Raw genomic sequence first — 15,598 nt, forward strand, 5'->3', positions numbered from 1 at the left:
TTATGTTTTCTTCTAGGAAATTTATGGTTTCAGGTTTCACATTTAGGTATTTAATCCATTTTGAGTTTATTTTTGTGTGAGGTGTAAGAAATTTTTCAGTTTTATTCTCTTGCATAGAGCTGTCCAGTTTTCCCAACATCATTTGTTGAAAAGACTGGCTTTTACTATCAACAATAGCCAAATTATGAACAAAGCCTAAATGTCCATCAATTGAATGGATAAGTCTGACGTGAAATATATAGTGAAATATTACTCAGCCACCCAAAGAATGAAATCTTGCCATTTGCAATGACATGGATGGAGTTAGATTATTATGCTAAGCGAAATAATCCAGTCAGAGAAAGACAAATACCATATGATTTTACTCATATGTAGAATTTAAGAAACAAAACAGATAAGGAGCACCTGGGTGTCTCAGTCAGTTGAGCGCCCAACTCTTCATTTTGGCTCAGGTCTTGATCCCAGGGTTTTGGGATTGAGCCACGCATTTGGCTCCATGCTGAGCATGAAGACTGCTTTGGATATTCTCTCTCTCTCTCCCCTCCCCCACAATTTTGACTTGCTAGCACACTCTGTCAAAAAGAAAGAAAGAGAAGGAGAGAGAGAGAGAGAGAGAGAGAGAGAGAGAGAGAAAACAGATGGGCATAGGGGAAGGGAAGGAAAAATAAAATAAGATAAAAACAGAGAAGGAGGCAAACCACAAAAAACTCTTAAACATAGAGAACAAATTGAGAGTTGCTGGAGGGGAGGTAGGTGAAGGGATGGGCTAAATGGGTGATGGACATTAAGAAGGGCACTTGTGAAGAGCACTGGTTGTTGCATGTAATTGATGAATCCCTAAATTCTACTCCTGAAACCAATACTATACCATATGTTAACTAACTTGAATTTAAATAAAGCATTGGAAGAAAATAAAAAGATAATGAATGCAAATAAGTATAAGAATATGTTCAAATCATTGATCATTAGATAAATGCAATTAAAACCACAATGGCATGGTATTATTAGAATGACTAAAATAAAAAAAAAAAAGAGTACACCAAAAACTGAGCATGTTAGCAAGGATGTAAAGAAACTAGACTCATACATACACTCCTGGTGAGAACATAAATTGATACAACCACGTTGGAAAAAAAAAACAATTTGACAGTGTCTTAAAAAGTTAAACATAGAACTACTATATGAACCAGTCATTCCACTCTTAGTTTTTAACCAAGAGAAAAGAAAGCATATGTTCATACAAAAATTTGTATACAAATATCCATAGCAGCTTTATTTGTAAAACTTCAAATAACCCAAATGTTTATATACAAGTGAGTGAATAAACAAGCTGTAAAATATCCATATAGTGGAATACTACTCATCAGTAGTCTGGAAAGCATAAGGAAAAATGTGCTAGGGATCAGAGGACCTATATCCCAGTTCAAGCTCACCAGTTTGGAGTTTTATGACACGGAATAAGTCACTTAACATTTCACAGCCTCAATTTTGTCATTTAGGTAATGGAGGAAATAATATTTACCTTGTTAATTTCATATGTTGGTTTTAAAATTCAATTGATGTAAATGTATGTAATATTTTGGTAAACTAATTTGTATGTCATTTTTTAAATTGAAGTATATTTTACAGACAATGTTATACTAGTTTAAAGTGTACAACATATTGATTTTACAGTTATATACATTAAGCTATGCTCAACACAATAACTTTATTTACCATTTATCACCATTCAACAATATTACAATCCTATTGCCTATATTCCCTGTGCTGTCCTTTTTATCCCTGTGATTTATTTATTTTATAACTGGAAGCTTGTGCTTCTTAATCTCCTTCACCTATTTTGCTCATCCCCCTCAATCCCATCCTTTCTGGCAACCACCAGTTGGCTTGCTGTGTTTATGATTCCATTTGTTTTGATGGTGGGCTGGTTTTTGTTTTTAGAATCCACATATAAGTAAAATTTTGTTTCTCTGACTTATTACAGTTAGCACATTATGTCCTTTTTTTATTGAACTTATGAAAGTATTTTTTCTGAAATTTTATTTTTCTTCTAATGTTTTGTCATATTAAAGACTATATAGTGTGAGAGCTCCTTTAAATCTTAAGTAATAATTGATAAATTTTGACATTCTTAGAAATTTGATTTATGTTGACTAAAAGGTGGTAAGACTATCATTATGACTATTTACATTATAGCGCAACAATATTTATACTCAGTCTGAATTCTATTGCTTTGCTTCTGGACTCCAATAAGAGATTTGGGACACTAAAATATCCAATCCATCTGTTACTTTTACTTTGCCAAACTCAAATAAAGTCTTCTGATTGGAGCATATTTTTATTATGAGAAAACATGATTATTACTTACACATGCAAGTCTGGCTTCTAAATTGTGCAGATTTATTCTCTATGTTTGGTTTAGTGGCTTTCTTAATGCAATGTTTGTGTAAGAAAACAAAACAAAACCAAACCATAAAAAGCTTGTTCCCTCAAAATATATGAAAGTAACTCAATCATTGAACTAGTATATCATTACACTACTTAATAGTCTCAATTTGTATCTGTTTGGTTCTTATTGGCTTAACATACATTAATGATTTAGTACATATGAACTGTTTATTGCAGTGATATCTTCCTTTGTATAATATTACATATATATATATATAATTACATATATATAATTATATATATATATATATGAATATGAAAGAAATAACATAAGTACCATACATACTAGTACATATTATACATACTATGTACATACTATACGTACTACTTTCTCTTGCTCTAGAAAATACATATTAGAGCAAAAGCAAGGTGTTTTTTTCCCATTAGAGGAACAAACGTTTTTAATTTAACCGATGTACAAAAGGAGATGATTCTTCTTTCCAACTGGTAGAAATAGAAGAAAAGTTATCTGGCTTGGATTCTTTTTCTAATACAGACTTCTTTCTTCCTTGTGTTGGTCATGTGTTGTGATAGGTATCCCTTTAGCTTGATCATGGAATTTAGAAAATTCTTAGATTCGTATTGTATATGAATTTGTTCTTTGCTATTGCAAGTTCACGTTTATTTTAATATGCTTCTCTCTCTCTCTCTCTCTCTCTCTCTCTCTCTCTCTATTTTTTGTCCAGACCATTGTAAAGTTCAGATTTTTTGGAAAGCTATCAAATACTGACACATTTCTTAACCTTCTTCACTCTCTACTATATTCTAGCAAGATTTTACTCTGAGAGAGACATATGGTTAATAGTACCAACTGTGCTCTTCTTATTCCCCTACAAGGAAGTAGTCTAAACAGCCAAGTTGTGAGATACTGCTGCTTCTTTTAAGGACCATAGTTTCATAGGTGGCACTTGGAAAGAGAGATAATGGCCACCTTTCTCCTTCATCCTGGGCACACAGGAAGGTAGGTGAGTAGCAGTTCTTTCAAGACATATATCCACATTTGCATCATTGTGTGAATAATTTTATCTGCTGCTTCAAAACATTGCCTCTTATCCTGCTTGTCTATAAGATAATAATAAAATCAAAGATACAGCTGTTATTCAGTGATGAAGACAAAAAGAAAAATTTGAAAGGTCAGAAAAGTGCTTTCTTTATGGAAGATCTTACAAGCTATTTATCAGCTATTTTTGGAACATTTACTATATGTGAAACTTAGCACAGGGGACTTAGGTATGAATAAGACTTACCTTGTCCTTAAGAAGTTTAGTATAGCAGAATGAATGCCACTGAGAACACTCTTGTTAATGCCCTTTTAGACTCCAGAAGCAGATTGTGAGCCTTTTCTTTGTTGCCCACAAATGTAGTATTATTTCATCTATAAAACTGTAGAATCAGAAGGGAATCTTTTAGGAACATATGTGGATAAGCAAGGCTTAACCTTTTATCATGGTATCTGTGGCAACAAGAAGCTACAACAACATATTTGCTAGTATGACCAACTTATATGCCAGTGGGAATATATTTCTCCACAAATTGGTGATGCCAGGTTGAGCACTAAGTAACCTTAATATCCTGATAACATATCATGGGTATCAGTTCCAAAGCAGCATTTCATTCTTGAACATGTTTCACATCTTAGAGAGAGTCATGGGTTTCTTTGCATAAAGTCATATTCCATGTTCTTGAAATTAACATACATCTAAATGAAATCTGGAATATATTTTTGATGATTTCAAGTTACATATTGTCAGTTCCTCCTGTCTTGCATTTTTTAAAAACTTTAAACAAATTTTCATTAACAGAGATTGTCACATAATTGGATATTTTTCTACTTTGTGCACAATTATGCTTACTTTCCACAAAAAGTTTTCTTAACTTTTCACTGGTGATGGCAATCACAAAATCTTAATTTTAACAAAATAGTACTAAAAATACTTCAGTGATTTAAGTTGAAATCAATGCACTTGTTACATATTTCTTGCACTCAGTTATCAGGAATGGACAGATGTATTTTTATTCAAAAAATACAAAATAAATGATCTGTGGGCACTAACAATGGCAGCAGTAAACCATTATACATTGTTAACTGAAACCAGTAACTGATGGTTATAGTGATTTTCTTAAACATCAGCCAGACTTTTCTTCAGTCATTTCTTTCAACTGACTTCTCTGAAGTTATTGGTGAGGATCACTGCCTTGAACCTACTCTCACAGTTTATTAATAAAACACTACTACAGGAATTGGAACATACCACCTTCCATTCCACCCATTCCACCATTCTAGGGTCTTTGTCTTTAGAAATTTCAGTGACTACAACTTTTGCTGTAATTAATAGAGAAGCCACCCCAGCAGCATCCAATAAAATGTTCTTACAATCTTATTTGGATGCATGATTCCTTTTCCACCATATTCACAAAATCTCCAAGAATAGCATCATACCCAGCTTCGGAGGAATGTTGCATAATTTTCTCAATTATTAGTGATCCTTAAACACCTGCATTCTTGCAATGGTCGTTGCAAGAATTTTAATTTTCTTTTAATAATTTAGATAACAGTTGTTCAATCTTCAGGAGCTGTTATTTAATCCAAGGCTGGAATTCATGAAAACAGGGCATGGCACCCTCCAAGAACAATGCCTTTCAACAGCAGCTCATGGAGCAATGAAATCATCTGTAACACTTTCTTTTTTTTTCACTTCAACATTACTTGTCCCACCAACCTTCAGCCCAGTTACTTCATCTGAAAGTTTTGCCAAGAGTTCATTGAGTTTTTCCTTTGCATGTTCACTAGTTGTGATATTTAACTGTTTGATGGTTTCTTGAATATGTTTTTCAAAATGCTTGTCACATTTCCCTTTCAAGATCATGGCATTATCTTCATCACAATGAGCTCCCAACTTTTCCTAAGTCATGAAACTGAATATTTTCAAGACTTAGTGTCAATCCTTCTTCTCCAAACACTGCACGAGTAACAATAGCCATCACTTAAAACTGATTCTTTTTTCTATTGTCACCAAAACCTAGAGCTTTGACTGGTACAACCTGAAGACCAACATTTAACCTATTCAAATGAGTGTACTCAGAACTTCTCCATCAACATCTTCAGCAATTATGGCCGAGGGCTTATGGTGAGCATGGGCGATTTCAAGAGCAGGTACAATGTACTGGATTCTGTAAATTTTCTTTTCACTCAGTAGAACATAAGAATCTTGGAATTCACATTTCTGACATTTTGATGTATTAATGAAGTATGGAGAAATAAAATCTCAGTCAAAAATCATGCCTTCAATAGTTTATAATTCATTATTTAGTGTTTTTCCATTCCTTACTGTGATGATCCCCTTCCTTCCAACCTTTTTCATTACATCATAAATGATGTTGCACATATTTGTCTCCATTTGCAGACATTGTAGCAATCTGAGAAATTTCTTCAGGTGTTGTCACAGGTTTAGACTGCTTCTTAACTTCAGCAATTATAGCATCAACAGCTAACATAACACCTCTCTTGATTTCCACAGGATTAGCACCTTTGTTAATCTTCTCAAAGCCTTCCTTGGCAATAGAGTGCCAGTACAGTAGCAATTAGTGGTGACATCACCAGCCTCTTCATTTGCGTTACTGGCAACATATTGAACAAGTTTAGTGCCAATATTTTCATATTTATCTCTTAAGCCAAAGGAATTTGCAACAGTCACCCCATCTTTTGTTACTTTAGGTCTTCCCCAATTCTGTTGAATAGTCACTGATTTTCCATTTGGCCCCATAGTAACAGCTACAGGTAAAACTTTTGAAGCAATAAATCTTGGACATCTATACCAAATTTAACTTCTCTGGCATAATTTCAAATGAGATGAGGAGTCAGTGCCCTAGACACTGGTTTAATTTTTAAAAGGACAGCAAGTAATCAAAACATTTCCGTGGGGCAATGGCAGGGCGTGCCAGTGGTCAGGCAAGCTGTCAGAGGCGAGTAAGGGACAGATTTCTTGTTATTGTGATTTTTAACTGATTTTTTTCACCTATCCAGTATCATTGACTCAGACACCTTATTCATATGGTAATCAAATTTTCCAAGACATTCTTAATTTCAAGGCTTATCTCCTATTATCCTTTCAAGTCATCAGAGTGCCCCGTAAGTTCCAGTTCTTTCAAAATCCTAGTTACATCTTTTGGATTGCACCTGGTACCAAGAAGCAACACAAAACCCTTATTTATCATATATTATGATCGGATTTAAAGTTTGAAAAGTGTAGTCACAACACTACTAAAAGTAATATTCAGGGAATGAAAAAAAAACAACTTAAAGCTAGTAATTGGGGGATAATGCTAAGGACCTCCACAAACCTTTGTTAGGCCATACTTTGCTCCTGGACCATGGTTTAATGCTCTAACTTCTAGCTGGGAAATACGTTTTAAGAAACTTAAAATTATAAAATAATTAGTTATTAGTATAATAATCTAGCATTTAAAATTTTTCAAAGAGATGATTTATTCATTTATTTTGAAGTGAGATAGAAGGGAATGAGTACAAGGTTCAAGGCTAGTTTTATCCAAGTATTTTTCTTATTTCTGTCAACTTTGTAAACCACATGTCTGACTTTTTAGTTAATATGACTGCGAGTGAACTAAAAGAAAAATCTCGGTGAAAATACACATTTCAAGTCTTTAAGAAATTAATATTTGTTCTAAATTGTGACCCTTTAATATTTATAAAGTTACTTTGTTTTGCATAGATCAATAAGAGGGAATAGTCATACGTAATCTGTAAATTGTACATAGGATCTATCTGGAAACAGTATGCTACTTAGTGAAAAGTCTAGATGAAGTAGTTCTCCTTAAATTCACTATTCATTTGTGGTTTTCTTTTTTAAATGTATGTGTGTGCGGGTGTGCATGTGCACACACATAATTTGGCTACAGTTCTTTAGATTATACTCTTATCCATAGTCACAAAATAAGTTGTTTTAAGCTTATGGAAAATCCTGAGTCTGTCTATCTATCTATCTATGACTAAAAAGATGCTATTCCTCAGATTACCACAATTGTTGAAAAGAACTACCAACTTTTGAGATCCAAATCTTTTGCTCACCTGACTGTAGTACTGAACTTTAAATTGGTAAAATGTGTTTCAGAGAGTGATTTATTGAATTCTCAGCATAGGTTTGCCTTCTGCTTATGCAACTCTATTGGAATCTCCCATTCCATGGCTTTGGATTCTTTTGACAATTCTGCCTCAGCAACAGAGGATAAAAGCCATGATGTGATGGATAAGCCACACAATTAAGAAATACAGATGTGGACTACAGATCTCCAAAGAACTGAGCTTGTTAAGACTATGTGACAGATATTGGAAATGTCTAAGATATTAAGAGGTAGGTACTTTAGTAGTTATTGTTGTTGAGGGCTGTGTGTGTGTGTGTGCGCGCTAGAAAGGGTAGACCAATGTAAGAATATTGTCATGATCTGTATAATATGAAAAGTTTAGGCTACTTTTATAAGAAAGTTAAGTTTTCTTTCAGAAAAGCTGAGCTATTGAAGTGGTAGTGAAAACCTGAAGAACATAGCTAATGAGAGTATCTTCTTAGGTTGAAAAAATTTAGGCTTTTTAACCAGAATAAGGCTAGGAGGGGGTAAGAAAAAATAACTATCATTAATTGAGACTTACTAATTAAGTACCAAAACATGGGGTACCCTATTTAATCCTCACAATAACCTATGATGTACATACTATTATCATCTTCATTTTATAGACAGAAAACAAGTCTTAAACAGCTTACATGACTTGTTCAAGACCATGAGCCTTGTTCAGGGCTGTGTTTTAGATCCACATCTGTCTGACTTCTAATACTGTATTTATAGAGGACTAAATATCTAAAATAAAACCATAACTATATAATTTCACGGTTTTCTTATGAAGAAATAAACTTCTACTTCACTTTAATTTTCTGAGGGATGTTTTCACATAGTATATTCAGAAAATTCCTCAGCAATTAGAATATATGCAACTGAAGAAGAACCAGTGCTAGAGGAAGGAGCAACCATTCTCAGCAATGAAATAGCTGTGGTTCTGACATTTTTCTTTTTTGCTTCTGCATTTTTCTCAGATACTATGAAAATAGAAACCAAATTGCATAAAACAGGTATATCTTTGGTAAGTGTAAGCCTTTTGTAGAATCTGTTTAATTTATTTAGCTAAAGCAACAAATTAAAATTAATCAAATTAATCAATTTATTCCAACTGATTGTAGACTCATGTTACATATTTTTGGATATTTGATCAGTCTAAAGAATCTAAGCCTCTTTTATTTTTATAATTTAGAAATGTTTAGGTAGGTTCAAAGAAAGGTGGAAATACTTATTTTTATTAACTTATATCATTTAAAAGTTGTTCCACATTAGGTTTAAGCTTATAATTACATTTTTTTTTAATTTATGAATTTATTTTGAGAAAGAGAGCATGTGTGAACTGGGGAGGGGCAGAGGGAAAAGGAGAGAGAGAAAGAATCCCAAGCAGGCTCCACACTCTTAGCAAAGAGCCAAACGTGAGGCTTAATCCGCAAAACTGTGAGAGAACTGAGCCAAAATCAAGAGTCGGACACTTAACCGACTGAGCCACTCAGGCACCCCAATTACATCTTTAATAATATTTTTTATAATTCACTAAGTAAATTATTGGCAAACTGTGGTATGGCACATAATTGGAAAATTTTGGTGACCAAAATTATTGGCAACTGTTGTATAATGGCAAGATCTTTTGATTTGTAATCAAGAACCTGCGTTGAAATTTTAGCTCTGTTTCTTATTTACAATGTAAATTTGGATAATTCATTTACTTTCTCTGACCCTCAGTTTTCTATTTATTGAGTTTTAAATTTTACTTCTAGTATAGTTAACATACAGTGTTATATTAGTTTCACGTGTACAGTATAGTGATTCAGCAATTCTGTACATTACTCAGTGCTCATCATGGTAAGTGTACTCTTTAATTCCCATCACCTATTTCACTTATCCACCTCCATCTCCCCTCTGGTAACCATCATTTTGTCCTCTATAGTGAAGGGTCTGTTTTTTGGTTTCTCTCTCTCTCTTTCTGTCTCTCTAACTTTGATCATTTGTTTTGTTTTTTAAATTCCACATATAAGTGAAATTGTATGGTATTTTTCTTTCTATGACTGACTTATTTTGATTAACATTATACTCCCTAGCTCCATCCATGTTGTTGCAAATGGCAATATTGGCAAGATTTTATTCTTTTTTATGAATGAGTAATAATCTGTGAGATATATATATATATATATATATCCATATCTCACATTTTCATTATCCATTCATCTGTCTGAGCCTTTTTTTTCTCAGCTATAATATGAGTATAATAACTCTTATCTCATATAGTTGTTGTGTGAACAACTTGTGATAATACCTGGGAATGTATTTTGTAGAAAATAAAAATTTTTGTCACAATGTGAGAGGAAAAGGAATCAAATGAACACTAAGGAAACACTTACCACTGTGCTAGTTGGTAACTTTTTTTTTTTGTTACTTCCAGCAAGACCAAGGTCTGGATATCCCATATTCCTGTGAAAGAGTGCAGGCCTTCACACCGAGTCACATTTTCTGAATCTCTTACCTATTGCCTTAGAAGCTATGCAGTAGTTGACAACATACTAGCAGGAAGGTAAACATGTATGGAAGAAATGCTTCCTAGGTTATTTCTTCATGTAAACTAACTTATCTTCATGGAGGAGCCAGGGTAATGAAAGGTAAGTTTGGGATGAACAGTAATTTTATAACGAAAACCAAAAGGACCATTGTAATTAGGCATTGTGGTAGAGTAGGAAAAGCACTAGATGAGAAAGGCAACCAGAGTTCCAATCCTGGTTTTACTACCATTAATTGCATAACCTAAGGCAAATCCCTTTCCTCTCTTGGTCTCAAGCATCCTCTCTATACAGTGATGTGAGGTGGACTATATTATCTCCAATATCTACTCCACCATTGATATTCTGTAATACCAATTTTAATTATAGTTAAAATATTCAAATTGTATAGACTTTATGAAGCTATTTTATGTGCCAAATGGAAAAAATTGAAAAAAAATATTTCTGTATTGTATATAACAATCACTCATTTGTATTAATTTGTCAATAAATTACATTAAAAATAATTTTTTAAGTATAATTAAAGCAGTACTTTATATTTTCAAAGTATCTTAAGGTTTAATATTTCATTTGACTCTCAAAATAATGGCATTTTATCATTTATCAGTGCATAATAAATTAAGAAACTGAGGCTCAGGTCAGAAGGGAGAGGCATGATATGTTCAAAGTACTGAGTGGGAAAAATCTACAGCCAAGAATACTTTGTCCAGCAAGGCAATCCTTCAAAATAGAAAGAGAGAGATTCCAAGAAAAACAAAAACTAAAGGAGTACATGACCACTAAACCAAACCTACAAGAAATATTAAAGGGGATTTGTTGAGTATGAAAAACACTAGAAAGGAGCAGAAATAATCCAGAAACAATGATAAAACAAACAATAAAATGGCACTAAAATCATCTGTCAATAATTACTCTGAGTGTAAATGAAGTAAATGCTCCAATAAAAAGAGGTAGGGTATCAGAATGGATAAAAAAATCTATCTATATACTACCTAAAAGAGACTAAGTTTAGATCTAAAGACACCTGTAGATTGAGAGTGAGTGGATGAAGAAACATTTACCATGCAAATGGACATCAAAAGAAAGTCGGAGTAGCAAAACTTACAACAGGCAAACTAGTGTTCAAAACAAAGACTATAACAAGAGATGAAGAAAGAACTATATATAATAATAAAGGGGTCCATCCAGGAAGAAAATATAACAATTATAAATATTTATGCCACCAACTTGGAACAACCCAAATATATAAAATAATTAATAACAAACATAAGGAACTCATTGATAATAATACAATAATAGTAGGAGACTTATCATCCCATTAATATCAATGGACAGATCATATAAGCAGAAAATCAACAACGAACCAATGGATTTGAGTGACACACTGGAATAAATGGGCTTAAAAGATGTGCTAAGAACAATTCATCTTAAAGCAACAGAATATACATTATTTTCAAGTGCACATGCAACAGTCTCCTGAATAGATCACATACTAGGTCACAAATCAGGCTTAGCAAGTGCAAAAAGATTGAGATCATACCATGCATATTTTCTGACCACAATGCTGTGAAATGTGAAATCAAACACAAGAAAATAGTTGAAAAACCACAAATACATGGATATTAAATAACATCCAACTAAAAAAATAAATGAGTCAACCAGGAAATTAAAGAAATAATAAGTAAATGGAAACTAATGAAAATGAAAACATGATGGTCTAAAATTTTTGGGATGCAGCAAAGGCTGTCATAAGAGGGAAGTATGTAGAAAAACAGTCCCACCTCAAAAAGGAAGAAAAATCTCAAGTAAAAAATGTAACCTTACACATTAAAAGAACAACAAATGAAGGCTAAACCCAACAGAAGGAAGCAAATAATAAAGTTTACAACATAAATAAATTATATAGAAGTAAAAAATAAAAAATAAAAACATGTCGATGAAACTAGGAGCTGGTTCCTTGAAAAACTTAATAAAATTGATAAACTCATAGCCAGACTTATCAAAAAGAAGAGAGAAAGGACCCAAAATAAATAAATCACAAATGAGGGAGGAAAGATTACAACCAACACCACAGAAATACAATTATAAAAGAATATTATGAAAGACTATATGCCAAAAAAATGGGAAATCTAAGAAATATATCAATTCCCAGAAAATGTAAACCACCAAAACTTAGAAAGAAAGAGAAGACTTGAACATACCCATTACCAGCAAAAAATTGAAACACTAATGAAAAAAAATCCTAACAAACAAAAGTCCAGGGCCACATGACTTCACAGGGGAATTCTACAAAACATTTATAGACAAGTTAATACCTTTTCTCCTCAAGCTGTTCCAAAAAATAGAAATGAAAAAAAAATGTCCAAACTCCTCTGAGGCCACCATTACCTTTATTCCAAAATCAAATACCAGATTAATAAGAGAATGTCAGGCTAATATCCCTGCTGAACATGGACGAAAATATTTTAAAAATAAAAAGTATGGAAAAATTGATTTCTACAGTACATTAAAAGAATCGTTCACCACGATCATGTAAATTTATTCCAGGGTTGCAAGTGTGGTTCAATACTCATAAATCAACCAACATGATACACCACATTAATAAAGGAAAAGATAAGAACAATGTGATTCTCTCAATAGATGCAGGGAAAGCATTTGACAAAGTAAAGTACAGCATCCATTCATGATTAAAAACAAATCAACATAGTAAGGATAGAGAAAACATACCTCAACATCATAAAGGCCATATACAAAAGGCCCACAGTTAATATCACCTCAGTGGGGAAAAACTGAGATTTTCCTCTAGGGTCAGGAACAAGACAGGGGAGTCCACTTTCACCACTGTGAAACCAAGGAGGTAAAAGATCTGTATTCTGAAAACTATAAATCCCTTATGAAAGAAATTGAATATGAGACAAAAAAAAATGAAAAACTTTCCATGCTCATGGACTGGAAGAACAAATATTGTTAAAATGTCAATATTACCCAAAGCAATCTATACATTTAATGCAATCCATATCAAAATACCAACAGCATTTTTCACAAAGCTAGAACAAGCAATCCTAAAATTTGTGTGGAACAAGAAAAGACCCCGAATAGTCAAAGCAATCTTGAAAATGAAAAACAAAGGTAGAGGCATCGCAATTCCAGACTTCAAGTTATACTACAAAGCTTTAGTGACCAAGACTGTATGGTGCTGACATAAAAACAGACAGATCAAAGGAACAGAATAGAAATAAGATCACCTTAGTGGCTCAGTCAGTTAAACATCTGACTCTTGATTTCTGCTCTAGTTATGATCTCACAGTTCATGAGTTTGAGCCCTGCATTGGGCTCTGCCCTGACAGTCAGAGCCTGGTTAGGATTCTCTCTCTCTTTTCTATCTGAACCTCCCCTGGTCACGCGCTGTCTCTTGCCCTCTCTCAAAATAAACAAATAAACATTTAGAAAGAAGAGAAAAACCAAAAATAGACTCACAACTATACAGTCAACTAATCTTTGACAAAATAGGAAGAATGAAAGTGTATCACTAACAGCATACACAAAAATAAATTCAAAGTGGATTAAAGATCATGGAGCACCTGACTGGCTCAGTCAGTGAAGCATGTGACTCTTGGTCTTGGGGTCATGAGTATGATCCCTACATTGGGTGTAGAGATTACTTAAAAATAAAATCTTTATGTATTTTTAAATTTTTAAAAATGTTTTATTTATTTTTGAGAGAGAGCCAGTGTGTGAGCAGGGGAAAGGAAGAGACAGAGGGAGACACAGAATCTGAAGCAAGCTATAGGCTCTGAGTTGTCAGCACAGAGTCCAATGTAGGACTCAAACCCATGAACCATGAGATCATGGCCTGAGCTGAAGTCAGTCGCTTAACTGATTAAGGCACCCAGGCGCCCCCCCCCGAAATAAAATATCTTTAAAAAATGAATGAAAGACCTAAATGTGAGACAGGAAACCATCAGAGTCAGAGAAGAAAATACAGGCAATAACCTGTTTGACATAAGCCATAACAATATCTTACTAGACTTGTCTCCTGAGGGAAGAGAAACAAAAGCACAAATGAACTATTGGGACTTCATCAAGATAAAAAGATTCTGCACAGTGAAGGAAACAATCAACAAAACTAAAAGGGAACTGACAGAATGGAAAAAGATATTTGCAAATGACATATGAAGGGTCAGTATCCAGAATCTACAAAGAAATTATCAATCTGTACACCTGAAAAACAAATAATCTAGTTTAAAAAATGAGTAGAAGACATGAATAGACATTTTTTTCAAAGAAGACGTATAGATGAGTAACAGACACATGAAAAGATGTTCAACATTATCCATCATCAAAGAAATACAAATCAAATTTACAATGAGATACCACCTCACACTTGTCAGAATGTCTAAAAATAGCAACACAGGAAACAACAGATGTCAGTGAGGATGCAGACAAAGGGGAATCCTGTTACACTGTTAGGAATGCAGAGTGTTGCAGCAACTCTGGAAAACAGTATGGCTATTTCTCAAAAACTTAAAAAATAAAACTACACTAGGATCCAGTAACTGCACTGCAAGATGTTTACCTAAAGGATACAAAAGAATTATTTGAATTGACACATGTACCTTGATGTTTATAGCAGCATTACAAGTAGCCAAATTATGGAAAGAGCCTGAATGTCCATTGACAGATGAACTGATGAATAGATAAAGAAGACGTGGTGTGTGTGTGTGCATAAAACAGCCATCAAACGGAATAAAATCTTGCCATTGCAACAATGCAGATAGAGCTAGAGAGTATTATGCTAATGTCAGTCAGAGAAAGACAAATACCATACACTTTCACTCATATGTGAAAATTAAGAAAGAAATCAGATGAACATGGGGGGAAAAGTGAGAAGCAAACCATAATGTAGATTCTAAACTATAGAGAACACACTGAAGTTTGCTGTAGGTAATGTGGGTAAAGGGGTTGGTTAAATGGTTAATGGGGATTAAAGATGGCATTTGTTATGGTGAACACTGGGTATTGTATGTAAGTGATGAATCAATAAATCTTACACATGAAACTAATATTACACTGTATGTGTACTAACTGGAATTTAAATAGAGACTTTTGAAAAAGAAAAAAAAAGAAACTGAGGCTCAACATTTTATAATAAATTAAGAATTTCAAAATAATTTTTTAATTGAGAGCTCAAAAATTAGTACAAAGTCACATAGCTATTACATGATAGAACCAGAAATCCAACCTTGCACTGTGTGTCTCTAAGTCCAATGTTTTTCTCACTATACCAAACTGCGTAGTTTATTTTATCCAGTCTTAGAGTAAGTGTAACACATATCAAAAATAAATCTAATAAAAATAATTAGTGAGAGTGGAGGATGGCCAGAGAGTAAGAGGACCCTAAGCTTGCCTATCCCACTAACAGAATCATATAACTATCAAATCATCCTAAATGACCCAGAAATAGACCTGAAGACTGAAAGAACAAACCCCACAAG

General features: G+C 33.4%; 1 protein-coding gene and 1 pseudogene across 1 annotated transcript in view; one reads left to right on the plus strand and one right to left on the minus strand.

Moving 5' to 3' along the window:
• ZC3H12B (zinc finger CCCH-type containing 12B) overlaps nucleotides 1–15,598 on the plus strand; it is a 440,443-nt gene that overhangs the window by 276,109 nt on the left and 148,736 nt on the right. The gene's annotated exons all lie outside the window — the stretch shown is intronic.
• Nucleotides 4,681–6,337, minus strand: LOC131502077 (60 kDa heat shock protein, mitochondrial-like; annotated as a pseudogene).

This window comes from Neofelis nebulosa, chromosome X (assembly GCF_028018385.1).
Source record: "Neofelis nebulosa isolate mNeoNeb1 chromosome X, mNeoNeb1.pri, whole genome shotgun sequence".
NCBI lineage: Eukaryota > Metazoa > Chordata > Mammalia > Carnivora > Felidae > Neofelis > Neofelis nebulosa.